This window comes from Cloeon dipterum, chromosome 1 (genome assembly GCF_949628265.1).
Source record: "Cloeon dipterum chromosome 1, ieCloDipt1.1, whole genome shotgun sequence".
In the NCBI taxonomy this organism is placed as follows: domain Eukaryota; kingdom Metazoa; phylum Arthropoda; class Insecta; order Ephemeroptera; family Baetidae; genus Cloeon; species Cloeon dipterum.
In genome coordinates, this window is record NC_088786.1 from 25,421,954 (window position 1) to 25,437,829 (window position 15,876).

Below are 15,876 nucleotides of genomic sequence, written 5' to 3' on the forward strand. Positions count from 1 at the left end.
AAACCAAAGTCAGGTCATCAAAATATTTCGCCGCGGAAAATATGAAACAAATAATCGAGATTCTTTTACATTTTTGCGCTATTAATCATGGTCACAGCGAGAGTGATCAAGATAACGAAGACACAAAAGGACAGCCGCCGCTCTCAAGGATTCATTTTTTATCCTCATTGATCTAACCCTCGGGACGCAAAACACATTAATTTTCTCTGCTTCTCAATGTCCCGATTTTTCTCTGAAACTTTCCACAAACTCTTTGTGCCCAGCTATTGACACAATGTTGTTATATGCAACGAAATCTACTTATTGTTGTGAAATATGATAAAAAATTCAGCTTCATTTAAATGCCAATCTTATAGGAAAAATGTTGCAACATTAAAGAAAACGCATGCTAAGAATTCCCAGAACAAAAACTTATTATCTGAGAATAAATCGATCATTCAGCAGGATATTAAATGGAAGCCTCTAAATCTATTAACTCTAATCCATTTCATTGGCAATTATATTAGCCGCTGCAAGTTTTTGAGCTTTTTCAAATACGGAACAATAATTTTTTACCATAGAAATCTTATTGTATAATACTTCACAGAGAGAAGTTACTCATTTAGGGAAATCTCGTTGAAAGTAATTGAAAACTGGCATGAAAAACTTTATACAGAGAAAATTGCCGAAATCTTAAATTTTATTGTATTTAAGCTTACTCTCTTTTCATTATTGCACTTTTTAATTTTTAAATATTCAAAACAACCAACCCAAACGTGCGAACACTCAAGCCAAGATTGCAAATTATTCTACTCATTTCCATGCATTAATCCCCTTACATTTCAAACTCTTAAGATCAAAGCCTATAATTAAAAATTGTAAACAAGCCATTCGGCAGTTGTAATCTTTTCTTTTCTCGAGGGCTCTGAAGCAAATTCGCCTCGAAAGGAATATATGAATGAGAAAAGCAGAACTGACATCAAAGTTGTAAAACGCGCGACGTTTTGCATTTTTGGCAGATAGCTGGCGTAAGGCTGTTTTAGCCACAGCAACGTCTGGAAAAGAGGGAAAGCCAGTCGCCTCTCAGTTTTTATTCTGCAAAGGACTCTTTTCCTGTTGCGGGGCGGCAGCCGAGATGGAATGTTTACATAATGCTGCTCCCCATTCTTTTGGCGCCTTTCTTCTTGGCTGGATTTGACAGCAGCTCTCTTGCTTTTTGAAAACCTCTTCTGCGCGCTGACAATGGCCGGTGGTACAGCACACGGTATATACACTCACGCACACATTTTGTATTTCGCCGTATCTTCACTCCCTCGCGCGCTGCATTATTGTATTATTTATTTTACTACTCGTGCGCGCCGCCGCACAATGCACTGATTTAAACGACGCAATATCGGCGCTCGCTCTTCACGTTTTTCCTGCTCTGATTGTGACTGATGCAAGCGGACGGCACACCACACACACACACTTTAAAAGGGATTTCTTTTCCGAAAAAGCGCACTAAAAGTTTATGTCACTCGCTCTAATGCCGCAATTAAGGAGAATGAGGAAAAAGATGCCGCCTTTGAAATGTGCGCCGCTCTCATAACGAAATGCGCTTTCTTTTGTCTCTCTGTCTGGTCGGCACCTTTCTGGACTGAGATGATCTATGTTCCTGAGCAATTATTTCATAATAATGTAGAAAAAAATTGAAATAGAACGCAATAGGCGGGCAACACTAAAATTAATACAGTTTAAGTTTTGCACAGTCATATTTTGCTTGCATGACTGATTTAAATGTGATACTTTTCGCCGCAGAATTATACCGTTTGTAACCATCGTTTGGTTCATAATGAAATATCTGATATACGCAGAAAATACAGGCACGTCGAGTGAAGACATGTTGATCTTGAAAATATATTCTCGCCAGTTCATATTTAATATTGAAATTGTTTCAGTCTCGTATCATCCACATCTTAATAGAAACAATGTCCCCCATATTTTTTAATAATCAGGTAATCCTAACTCGCAAACCTTTCTTAATTTGGTCAAAGCTGGAATTGCAGCGTTGCTTAAAGCTATTTGAATTCGCTAGTTTGTGGTCAGGAAAATTACTAAATCGTGTCACAAAAAACCGATACTAATTTACTATAATATTTCCCCGTGTCTTTTGTGTGTGTGAGTGCCAATTTATTCTGACAGCAGCAGCGAGTGATGTTATGTGAAGAGAAAAAAGCAGAACACACGCTTATTAAATTCACGAAAAGTATAGAAGAAAAAGAAATACAGCTAACTCTATCCTCTTTTGGTGGTGGCAGGCAACATATTTCGATATAAATAAATTCGATCTCTACAAAAAATATTGTGTTCTTGTTAGGAATTGTGAGTTTGAATGATTAAGTAAGTGGCAAAACCTTAATTGTGTTATACGTGGATATTTTAAATCAGTTTTGGTCTTATTTGTGTAAATTATTTTGCACAAAAGATCTTAAAATTTGGATAGTCTCGAGTGAAAATCATAAATTTTGTGGCATTGAATACTGTTCTGTTAGAAAAACAGAACAAATCTTCCTCAAAAAAGAAGATTTTATGGTGGCTGCTGCGGTGGCCTTACTCGCAACAGCCACAATTGTATCCTTAAAAACCGCCGACATTTGTTGGCTCCCAAAAAAGAGCAGCTCCTGTACCACTACACTTCTTTATCTAAATGGTTTTGTTAAATAAGAAATTTTTTAGTTTCTATAGATTTCGGCTAGGTTTTAAGTCTACTCAGCGGGACTCACCTTGCTTGTATGCCACTCTATAGAGGTCTAGCTGGAGGTTAAAAATTACAGCAATACTGCGATGTATGAGTCTCGTAAAATTTGAGCGCGTAAAATTTTCAATAAAAAATCTGTTTTCTACAGGAGAAACGACCAGAAAAAGATGTGACCATTATTTTCCATGATAAACGACGGTATTTACCATGATAAAAGAAAAAAGCGGAGTGGAAACTTTTATAACTTCTAAAATTTAAAAAAAGCAAAACATTTGTCTCAGTGGTATAGGTTGTGTGTTTATGTTTATGAATGTGACGGCGGCTTTGCCTAGTTTCCACCATTGATTTTTTTATGTAGAGATTTTTCATCCCCATGGGTTCCAGCAAAAGGAGACAACAGGGGTCAAAGTAGTATTTTTACAATTGGAAGGGCTTTGGGTGTGCCTCCTTTACGGAATACCGACAAAAGAAGAAGTCATATCTTGGGAAAACTTTTTGGTGCACTAATTCATTGGACTCACCTGACATAATATTACTTATGTTGTCTTTGAAAAAGCAGCGACTGAAGGGTGCCGAAAATGCTGTTTAATTAAAGCGTGGAACGCTTTTCATTGGCACTGTTAACACGGAGATAAAAGACAGACTTGCGCCCGAGCCGATGTGTGTGGTCCGATTTTTGGGCCGAAACAGTGTAGGCTTGTTAACCGGCTCAGGTACCACAAGCCGAATGGGCCGCCTTGTTAGAATTAAAATGTTTTTATTATACCTGCATGTAATTTAATTAAAAGATCGTATTCTCCGGCGTGCCGACCGGCCGGCCGAGTTTTATTGCGGCTGATTTGGAGGAAAATTTATGACGCGCCTGCCGGGTCGGGGGAGTGCTGATGAGACGCTGGAGATTTGAATGAAGGCACGCCGCTTTATGGTAATTCGCCGCTGCAGTCGCGGCGGCGGCCAACTTCTTACGAGCGGAGGCCGCGCGCATTTCGGTGGGTAATTTGGATGAAGCGTTTTTTACTCCGCGCGCCTCCCCACCCATCCACCTTGTTAGTAAAAGAAAAGGTACCGACACGAGAGCGCACCGTTCACAATCTTGGCTGCCCTTTGAAGTAATCATTTATGTTTATGCTGATCAAAACTGAAAACTTCCTTTTTTAATGCGCCATCATAAAAAACGCAACGTCCAGATTTCCTCGATAGTCAGCCCAGGTGACCACACTCAAAACTTCCTCGTTGCTTTGAATACTAAATTTTAGGTTTCAAATAATACCCTAAACAGTGCAAGCAGCGAAAGAATGATTTTATTACTCTTCAGTTCATTTTCTCGTTTGCTAACATTTTTATTGAAAATTTAGCTCATTTGCTTTATTTCTCAAAACGGTTTGTATATTGCTCACAATCAGCATGCCTTTTCCCTCCAGTGATTTTCGAGTTTCAAATATATTTGCATGAAGCTTTTGACTCCTAGTGCTTTGAGCTCGCACTAAACATCAATAAGTTTGTTTTCTTTTCTAGAGCGACGATTTGCATCACGAACGGAACTCTTCAAAGGCACAGGTTATTTTTATTCCCCTCGAGGGCATTTTCCATTCTTCTGCTGGTTACAATAATCCTCGTTTGTTGTAAGCACTGCCTTTGATATTCTTCTCATATCTCTTGACTCCACTATTCCCTCCCGCATTGCAACAGATTGATGAAATTAAGGTTCATTCCACCATTAATCTCTAGTTAAAGGAATTCTGGAAAGGAAACCTGGTATTGCACATTGCACGCATGGATTTCTTTTCAAGTCATTCACTATGCTCTCATTGTTTGTTTGTTCTTTTTTTCAAAAGAGACCCAAGCTGTTCTCTCTATATTGCACTAAGAAAGCGTGGAAAATCACAATGTCCAAACAAACCGAAACCAATATATCGCAAGATTTTAGGTCCATTTTAGATGAAGCAGAGAAACAATTTGTTTTTTTTTTTCATTAAAAGTAACGAAAATATGCCGTCTGTAACACTTCTTACTATGCGAGGAAGAAAGGATAATTGGCTCTTTAAAAAAACTTTGTGTGCCGTGTGTGTGTTCCTTTTTTCTCTTTCTCTCTCCCTTTGGCATGTAGTGGTCCTTCCTTGTGTGACAATGGAAATAATGAGAAAGGAGAAGAGTGGCGGCGTATCTAAATATTTCAGAGTCACATAGGAATGTGCCTGTGAATCACATTCTGTGCAGTGAAAAAGCTGACGAAGTGCCCCTTTTTACAACTTGATAAGTCAAGCCGCTCTTGACGTGCCAGAGCAAGAAATAATTTTCATATTCAAACATAATGTTTATTGTTTAATTTTCCTCACTCTCGAACTTGTATTTCTATTTTAGGAACTATTTTAAAATTTCACTCGTCTCCATGGGGCAGGGGCGAGTGACGAAGTAACGTATAATTTATTTAATCAGGCGCTCCTAAAATGTGACTCACTCGCAAGTGCTATTTTTAAAGTTCCCTTAATGCTGAATGATATTTTATGAATGAGAGAAAACAAGCACGAAAATATAATTGCTATTTTTACAGAAAGTAAAAATATTGATTATTGATTTCCTTTTATTCGAAACAGTACTAAATGTGTGTTGTAATAAGGATAGTTTAGCTCTAAGTGAAAATTTGAAGAGCATAATTATAACTAAATATTAAACGTTATTGTATACTGGAAACTGCTTCGGACCAGTATACTTTACTGGCTAAATAAAAATTCAAAACCATATGCAGATGGAGATAGTTTGACTCACCGGTCCTATAAAAGATTGACAGCAAACATTTCTGAGCAAAAACCGTAAAGACGATGAGTGACTGAATTTAATTAAACCTGCAGCACTCGCCCTACCTCTTACAACAATTCTTAATTCTAAAAACTCATTTTCATCATGCCGTGAATCTGAATATTGAAGAAAAGATTTTGTTTTGGTCGTGGAGCACCTGCTGCTGATGAGCCCTGGGAGGCCAAAACAGATGTTGTTCTGTATGAGAGCGAGCAAAATAATTTATATTTTCAAATTGTAACTTCTGGCCTCCCATCATGTTTCAAAATACTTGCAAAATGAAGTTTCTTAAAATTGTCTCGTGATAGGTTATGTTTGATTCATCAATTTTACCATTGTTAACCAAATTATCAACCTTTTTAAAACTATCAAATAAGGTTGAATAAAAAAATTAATTTATCTCAAATAAAAATTTGAGTCGTAACGTCAAAAAATGTATCTACAATAATATTTGTTTCATTGTAAGAGCGAGAAGTTTTTAATTATTCATACCTAAAAGAAGCACAACGTTAACAAAAAGCCTTTTAAACCAGAAAACCCATCGGCGTGTATTACACTTTGCATATTAGTTTAAAGCATTAAAAAAGGCTTCATCTGCTGCTCTGTCGGACAGTGATTTGATGCTTTGATGAAGCCAACAGGTTTCCTTTCCTCCAAGCCGAATCCATCATCATCTTTGCAGGGAGAGATAATTTTTGTGAAGGCTGCATTGGAGCCATAAATTTTGTGGCCAAATGAGGCAGGCCCTCTCCCCTGACTGACTTTGAGACGCCTATAACGCATTTGTAGGCCGCGCGTATATGTGCGCGAGGAACGAACGTATAACTGATTACCACCGCACATCAAGCAACACCTGTTTTATAAGAAATTATCGCCGCCGCCGAATTTCCAGCAGCTACCAGCGTCGTTTCTTTGATGCCCCTGCGCCCCGCCACCGCTCCGCCAGCCTTTTCACACAGGATAATAAGATAATGCGGCGGAGCATCAATTTGCACACTATGTTGGGAGGAGGGAAGCTGCGGGGAAAATCTGCCTCCGCTGCTGCTGCTGCTACTGCTCTCGTGAGTGGCGGCACGCAAGACGCAAGCGGCGGCGAAGAAATGCGATTTTAGCAGGAACGACAGGAGAAATACATTTTTGTGGCTGGGCTCAAAAAATAATACACGGTGCTGCGGCTGCAATGTGCGGGCAGCTCAAATTTCAAAAGGGAGCCGCTCTCGCGGCCTGCCTGTAGCAAGCAGCTCCAATTTTTCTCTGATCTGCTTACTCTCTATATTCTCTGCGCGAGAGGCTGAGTACAAGGGTTCTGCCAGCTTGCGACACACCTTAAATTTCCAAGTTGTAGCGGAAGTTGTTTTCACACTCCAAACGTAAATCATCGCTGGCAGCAAATCACTGTCAACTCTCTAAGGAGTCGAACCGCAGCAAGGCTGCAGAGTAATCCAAAGAACCAGCACACTCAATCAGTGCATATCTGTATTTAGAGGAGGAGGCTATGTGGAAGATTAACTTCAGATAAATTAAAAAAGGGGAGCAAAACTAGTTTCACAATTTTGATTTGATATGGAAAAGACAATTCCGGCTATATAACAATAAGTTTGTGTATACGTGCTGTTGAATTCTCTAAATTATCGGTTGGTATAGCTTTGCGTGGTTCCATTCAGGATGCTATAAGATATTAGGGAAAATTAAATAGCACTGTACAGCGGTTGTTTTAGCCCCTTTAGGCCTCATCAGCAGTTCTCTATCTCCAAAATAAAATTCATACCGCAGTATATAGCGACCGTTGAAAACGTCTTGCATTATTAAAAATCTAAAAGAGGAAACGAGTAACGATATCTTGTCAACCCTGCCATTTGCCCTCCCTCACAAAAATTCACTTGTCGGCGCTTCCGCCACTACAAACTGAAATATCATTGTTGGGATAATTCCCGTGATTGTAATAGGTGGCAGTATGCAAAGGTAAATCTCACCTTTACTGCACCTTCAGCCCCACTACATAATTAGACTCGCACAGAAGCAGTCGCATCTAAATGTTGTCTCTGCAACCTGAATTGGAGAGACAGTGCGAAATCAATCCAAAAGGATTTATATAAAATCACTGAACCCAATACGGGGTAAGAAATAATTGTATTTGTCATTAGTTAGATGTCAAAGAAAATGAAAAAGGTCTGAGTAAAACAAATTTTAAGATAAGCTGCTTTTCCTCTACCACATTTTCATTCAGGAGTTCTTTTGCGCAACTTTTATGGTCTCATTTGTGTCTGAAAACGCCCGCCTCCATAAATAAACAAACAAATTTTCAAAAGCTTTTGAGCCGGAAAACGTATAAAGGACAATGCGCGGCCGTGCCAGTTTGTTTCGAGCTGATTATGCACGCGGCTTCGTTTGAAAACGGAAAACGAAATAAAACAAGCAGCAGGGCAGTTTCCAGTGAAAATTTATTCATAAGCCTTGGCGGGCAGGTAAAAAGCATTATTCGTGAAAGCAGGCAAGCGGTGTGGCCGCGCACAGCATCTCACAATAGCCTGTCTATTCTGTATCATAGAGTCCCATCTAATGCACATAATATTGTCACAGACAGTCATCAATCAACCTCGAGCGCACAGCGTGTCACACCTTCGAATATTCATAAAGTGTCTACAAAAAGATCCGCGCGCCTTTCATCTAAAGCGGCCCAAAAATGAAAGCTGGCAAGCCTTTTGTCCAGAAAATACTGCGCGCAGTATGCATTCTTTTTCCCGCCCAGCGTGATTTTCGGGGACGTGATATTCCGACAATTTTGTATTTTATTGTACATGACTAGAGCAAGAATAAACAAGAATAATAATAACAAATCTCAAAATCACAATTGAACGGGATAGTTTGGCAAGGAAAAAACCGTTGACACTGGTCTGCGGCTTTCCCTCAATTTCTTTTATTCGGCCATTCTTAGAAACAAACGCAGGAATTATTTTCCTCGCGGTTTCTCATCCGACCCGAAAAAGGAAGCGTGGAGCTTTTCTCGCGAGGGAAATACATCGATTTCAGCGGAGCATGACACTTTTTTAATATATTTTTTTTCTTGCCGCATGTCAAGGCGTTAGTCAGAAAAATGTCACAGAAATCAGTTATTATAGAGGGAAGGAGGAGATGGAGGAGCGATGCGCGCGTGATGTGTGGTTTAAAAATGACTGCACTTGGATTGTGGTTTAGATTATATCTGCGCTGGTGTGGTGAGCCTTTGATCTTGCCGCTCGCCACCCCAGAATGTCACATCCCCCAGAGAGCCCCATTTTGTGGGTTGACAACACAAAAGACGCATTTTCATTTTATCATCGAGTCTAATCTTTTACCTCTGAAGCGTGAGCACTTAAATTTAAGTGCGTATCCCCAAGGGCTTGCGATCCTTGCCTTGCGTATATTTTTTTAATATATTTCTGCCCTTAGAAATCAAGCTATTTTAATTTCGATCGTTGCGTACCGCGCTTTGCTAGCATACATTTATTTGCTTTCTAATTAAACATTTAAATCTAGCAATAAGTGATTAGCATTTTTTATATTTGTATTAAACGTGCAGATACCAGCTTTTTTCACAAGTATTTTTTACTGCAAAGTGTCAACACACTGTGCGCAATTTTATGTTTGGTGATCTGCATCTATCCTAACTTTGATAAAATTTACCGAATTTACAAAATGTAATGCACAACTCTCCATAGGCGAAAGAAAACAGGGAATTATATATGAGAAAATTGTTAACATTCGCAATTTCCTCTATTCTACATTTAACAATTGTTCAATTTTTTTTCTTCGCTTTGTGTGCATGATTTGCGATTTTGTCACGTTTTCCTCGCTCGTCAACCTTTGCATTGCAAATATATTTTACTCTTAAGATAGTGCTCCGAGAACCCCAAATAAAATGAATTACTACTGTAAACATTTGCTTTGGGGACAACTATGTAAGACACAGCATGACTAAATCCAGATTTGAATTTCGGATGGTGAAAAACACGTGTATTAACACGTTAATTTAGGCCCGAAAACTAACCCCCGGAGACATGACGAGATAAGATCCAACCCCTAAATAACCGCTAACCTCAGAGAAATCAAAATTAGTCGTGATAAAACATCAAATCTTCTCGAAATCTGTTGAACAATATCCAAATTTCCGGGTACTTCATGTTTCGTCGGGATGCAAAAAACTGAAAAACCCAGGTTTTCAACTTTAAGTCCAATTACTCGAAAAAGAAAAAAATATATTACAATAATTTTTGATCTTAAAATGGGGTATATTTTGATACTTAATATTTATAAAATCATGAAAAAGATTTTTCCTTCGATATGTAGTGATTTTTTACTTTAAAATCATCGTGACTTTGACCTCATAGTTGGTAAAGATCACAAATTGCTTTGCATATCATGAAACTTAGACACCAAAGTTTCAATTTATTTTAACCAAAACTGGAGTTACGACCGTCTGATAAAAACTTGATTTTTCAAAAAATCCCGAAAAATCGCTAACTTTTGAACCCCTGTAAAATAGGCATCTCTTGGAATTTCAACCTAATAATTTAGGGTTCAACATTGATCCACTAGAGCAACACCTCCACAAAATTTTTTAAAGATCTGAAGACACATATGTCATGCGAAGAGGGGTTTTTATAACAAAATAATTATTGAGTTTTTTACATTCGTGGGCATATATAAAAGACGGTAGTAGTTAAATGTTTAATAACTCTATTTTTAATTTTTGATAGCGCATTTTCGATCATATTTTTTTTTTGTTGATAAATAAAAAATCTAAAATTATAATAACATCCGAGTTAACTGTCTAGTGTTATCAATTCAAATTCGGAGGTGCTATATTGGGGCAGCGCAATATAGAGCAGTCTAGAATTCACGGCCGAAAAAAGCAGATCGTTTTTTCCAGAGCTGGGAAAGGGAGACATCTTTCGCCGACACAAGGAGTTTCATTGCGCTGACGAGCTGCCAGTATTTTACGAAAGAGCGCACCTCTCGCCACTTGCTTGACCAAATGAATTTTTTCTTATTCCACCTTGCTATGACTATAAAATATATTCGATATAAACTCACTGTGTACCATATATAAAATGAAGTCTCTATTAGACTACAAATGTTTTGATTTAAATAATAATATCCAGTTTCAATAATTGGTTGTTTACTTAAAACGACTCTTTCGAAAGAAATTAATTATTATTAAAACCTTTGCAATATGTCGTGATTATAAATTAACACGTGAGCGTGCGTGCGTTTCTCTCATCTGTCGTGCGCGATAACGTGGACCATTAGCAATATGTCATTTAAATCGTGTCAGCGAAAAGCAATTACAACGGCGAATAACTCAATAGCGCTGTTCGCGCGCGTGGATTTGACGGGTATATGGATGGGTGGTCTGCGGCGAAAATTAAATTTGAGGTATAAATGCACTAATATTGAATCAGATCACGATCGCAACCCCTTGTTTGAAGAGAAACGTTTCGCTCGTAAATCTCAGTCGAGATGGTCTGGAGTGGAGCCAAAAATGGCACACAGACAACGCGCGCGCTATCTTCCCTGCTATTCTGCCGGCTATGCACCGCCGCGCCGAGATTGTTTCATATTTTCATTCGGCACACAAAAAGCAGGGCCTCTGTGAAAAGGGAGGGCCGGGCGTCTTTTGTATTGAAAGACGCATCCACTTTTTACCGCAAAAGCACAATTCAGCCAAACATCCAAACGGGGTGGCTCAGCAGTTATTGTCTTTGCGGATGCCCAATTTTTAATATACTTGCGTCATCACGCTCCATAAAGCCGGCGTTGGAAATTGCCCTGCATATTATACGTCTTCGTTTGCGTGCGGAATTTCTACTCGGCTTGATTTTACTCTTGAGCTGAGCTCAAACTTTTTATATCTTAATCAGATCGTTTATTGTCTGGCCGAGGCGCAGAGGAGACGTCCTAGCGCGCACCACGTGCCATAAGCAGTTGCGGGCAGGCGATATATAGTCAAATAACGACGAGAGTAATGCGAAATTTTATGTTCTCTGCATAAAAATCGGCGTTCGATGCTCTTCCACGCAGCTATTCGCCGGAACAGACAAAAACATCTTCGGCGCCAATGTTGCAGAAGTAAAGCAGCGCACATTGCTCTTTCCGCGTGCGTCAACACCGCCCGTATTTTCGAGTCCATCCCAATTTATGGATTTTTTTGTTTTGTTTTGCTCACCGTGCAAGTGAACAAATCGCGTAATTGCTGATGGTAACAAAAGAACCCTTTGTGCTTGTGATGGCAAATAAATAAGGGCGGCAGAGGACGTTATCAAATTTGCATGCCGCATGTTAACAGCGAAAAGGCACTTAAATTAGTCACCGCGGGGCCATGGATGCACGAAAACACGCACGAACTCTTTCGCGCATTAAAGTAAAAAGCAAGCACTGCTGCCTTTTTATTTCGCCATAGCGTGCCGCACCGAAGAAAATCGATGCAGTCGAGCGGGTTGCATACTTGTCCACCGCGTGCATGCAAGTGTAATTTAGTTGACGGGCTAAAAAATTAATTACCGTCCAGCCACCGAGTAAGAATTTGCTTCCTTTACGCTCTACCGGACACTAAATTAGCGGAAAGGTGCGTTAATTTATCACTTTGGCCAACCCTTCTCGGCTTTCCTCCTTCGTGCGCGCATGCAGAGATTCATTTTCTCGGTCGCGTCACTGCTGCCGCCGCCTGCGTTTGCAATCAATCAAGTGTCTGTGCTCAAGTGGCCGGATCACCTTGCGCGATTTGTCAAATTGCACTTGCCTACGGTTTTTCGTCTTAACTGATGCAATACATGATTTTCTCATCTCTCTCAAGCAGAGTTATTTCCTTGCGGTGCGATTGGCGGAACGAGGAAGTTGACGGCGTAATTCCAAGAATTGCGTAATCTTGATCAACCCCCTCAATTCACAATTTCTTACGTGCTTTTGATAATTGAGTTTTAATCTCTGTTACGGCTTTATTAATTGGATAATTTTTTATCCTCATTTTCCTGTTGCCAGATGTTTCTCAGCAAAAGAAAATCAGTTATATATAAAAACTGAAAACACTCGTTTAGTGGGAAAGCGTTCCAGAACAACTTTTACCATTGGAATTGGATTTATTTGTGGCTATACTTGTGACCGTAATTTCTCCCTTGCTTTATAAACTTTTCAGATCACACAAAACCAAGAAAGACCTAGTTAGAATACAAAAAATCTTTAAAAAATATCATAATGAGAAATGGAACAGCAAGGAAAATGAAACAATAACAGTAAAATCAAAATTCATAATAAAATGAACGATAAATACCAATATATTTTGAGCGGCAATCAAATTCACTTTAAATATTACCATACACATAAATATCACCGAAAACAAATCATTCAATCAATTTATTACTTTATAGCGAGGGAACTCCCTTTTACGCCTCTGCGATTGTGACGATCACTGACATTTAAAACTGATAAAATCTGAGCAGTGGCTAAAACAATAAAAATATTAAAAAAATCGTTAGATTACACAAAAAAGTAGCCACCCTTAGCCAAATACTCTGAAATTATCAGCTAAAATATAAACCTTCATCACGAAGCCCTATAAAGAAAATGTTTATATAGTTTTTTCTAGTGGTATTGCGGTGGCTCATTGTCAGTGCGCCAAGAGAGACTAATTAATCGTTTTGTAGTGTTTTAATAGCAATTTATATTCATTTATCGCAATTATTTCTTTTATTTATTTGATTTATATTGTATCTAATAGAGAATCAACATCTATTATTTGTGTTATATGTCTTGACTGAGCTACCTTTTAAAGTAGGAAATATTTATTCAGGGCATGCAATTTAGTTCCCAAAACCTATTTTACAATGGCTATACTACCAGAAGCAAAAATCAGGCATTAACTTTACTGTCTGGCTATTCTTTACAGCATGAGGGTTCATGTTAAACAATAATTGCGACTTTTGCTTTCAATCATGCATAAGAAAAACATATTTAATAACTTACTGAAAAATAAGTAGCAGTTCATAAAAATGTTTTCTTAGAAAAGGTGTTCCACCCACACCTCCACCCTCTCTAGAGGAGCGCCGTAAACTTTGATCTTTGCGATGGATGAACAGCATCGCATGCATTAAGTTTTTAGCGTGAGCACCAGAGTTTCGTAATGAAATTCCGGCCTCCTCTAGCCAACTTCAATTTAAGAGAATGACGGAACAAAAATCACGGTAGATCACTAAAAGCGATCATTATATGAATGTAGAAGTGGACGAGAAATTTTCCAGCATGGAGTGCCTCTAGGGAAATTTATTTAATCATCTCCTCGGCAGCGCTCCAGAGCCAGTTCAAGATTTTCCCAGCTGCAGCTGCGAAGCTCCTCTGCCAGTTGGAATACATTATTGCTATGCCGTCTGGCAGATGATTCTCGATTGCCATCGGTGCTTTGTTCTTTGTTTGTTTGCTTTTAAAAGATAGCCAATTACACTCAAGGACGTTGTTCTAATAATACAGCAGTCGGAGAAAGAACTGCGCATAACAATGCCTGCAGAATGCGTAATTTTTGCAAATGTCATATCGAGTGGATATTTAATTATTTACCTCACTAAACGCGGAAATCGTGATTGTAGAAGACAACTCGCTGCATAAAACGCGGCCATCGGCATTGATTAGTTGTTCTTCGAAACGGAAAAATAAACGGAGCGATAAAATTCAAAAGGAGCAGATCGCTCTAAATGCAAAATAAAACATCGTTCATTTATTCATTCTATTTTCATCGGCGACGCATTGTGTCATCAACGGAAGAGGAATGGAAAAATATGTGGCTGCTCGCTGGGATGAAATAACATAGCGAGTTGCTGCCTCTGTTGTGCATATGCAGGATTTTTTTAGCACCGGAGTTATCTCGACACAAAGGTGACACAGGAAAACATTAATATCCCGTCATTCAACAGATCGCGACCATCAATCACCTTTCAACAAATAAGACTGATGCAAAGCAAAGTGGCGAAATATATAAATTACTATTCAAAAATTTCACCCACGTCGCCTAAATTGAGCCTTCGAGCTGAAAGAGCTGATAAAATTGGATCCCTGGGATGAATGGCAATAGAAATCGTGTTTGCTATAGCGTGAGCGTAGCGCGGCTCCATGATTTCTTTTCAAAATAAATTGATCGGCCATTATGGGGGTAAACCACCATCGGGAAGTTTTCTCTAAACAAAAATGCATTGGAAACATTAGAGGAATTTATAATTTAATTGATATATTTTATTATTTAAATAATGGTTTTATTTAAATTGACTGTAAAAGAAATGGAAAATGTACCACACTTGAGAAGTTTAGTTGGTTTATATTTTCCCACATATTAGTCGTTTTTATAAAGAAAAAAGTTAGTCTTAAATGATATTCATTAGTCGTTTCATTCCAACGAGCAAAATAATACTTAATATTTGTTAAACTTCAATTATTTAACTCTCAGTCAGGACTTCAAACAATTTTCAACATCTATCAAAAATATCAAATGTGTTATAAGCTTAAAATAATTATTTAAAATATGAAAGTAGCACATTTGAACTATTGATTAAAAACAAATTTGCAATCTTCGCTTTTTGCTAATGAAAAGACTTTTTGTCCCAAAATTTAAAAGTACAAAAATTTCATAATTTCTCAGTTGAAATCGTATGCAGCTTCCTCGGTGCATAAAGCTGTTTATTTTTCCTTATTTCCAAAGAAACGCCCTGCTATAGATAATCAGAAAAATAAACAGCTCGCAATACACCGATGAAGCTGCATTTATATGATATTATATTTATATTTATTCCTCTTACACCAAATTATACATCAAAATATACATTAAAAAAAGAGTGAAAATGCACTTGAAAAAGTGATCAGGTCGTTAAAACCCGGCAATCAAGAGATAGCCGAGCCAAACAAGGCCTATGCTAAAATACTGTCAAAAACACTTTAAAATTTTTGCCACAGATGAACTTTAATTGCGGCTGAAAAATAATGACAAAGTACCTCGCGTGTTTCTGCCTACATTGGCATCCATGTGCAATTGTTTTAATTAAGTTGAAAGTCTATATTTATTCTTTTTCACTTGTACTTCATTTTTTTTCTTTGTCAAAACCTAAAATATAAGACCATTAAATTTACGTAATGTTTATTTATCAGGCACGAATTATTGCAACTGACATTGAGAACAGACTTGGTTTACCCCAAACATGTTTAGCACAATAAATAATACATGTCGCGTTCTTAAAAATTGAGCTGCGCGTCTCTTTCCCATTCAAATTGTGCACTCTCATTCAGGTCATGTTCACAGCAGGGCAAAGTTTCGTTTCGTTCAGTCGGCGAAAAACTGCGGCCCGCGCGCG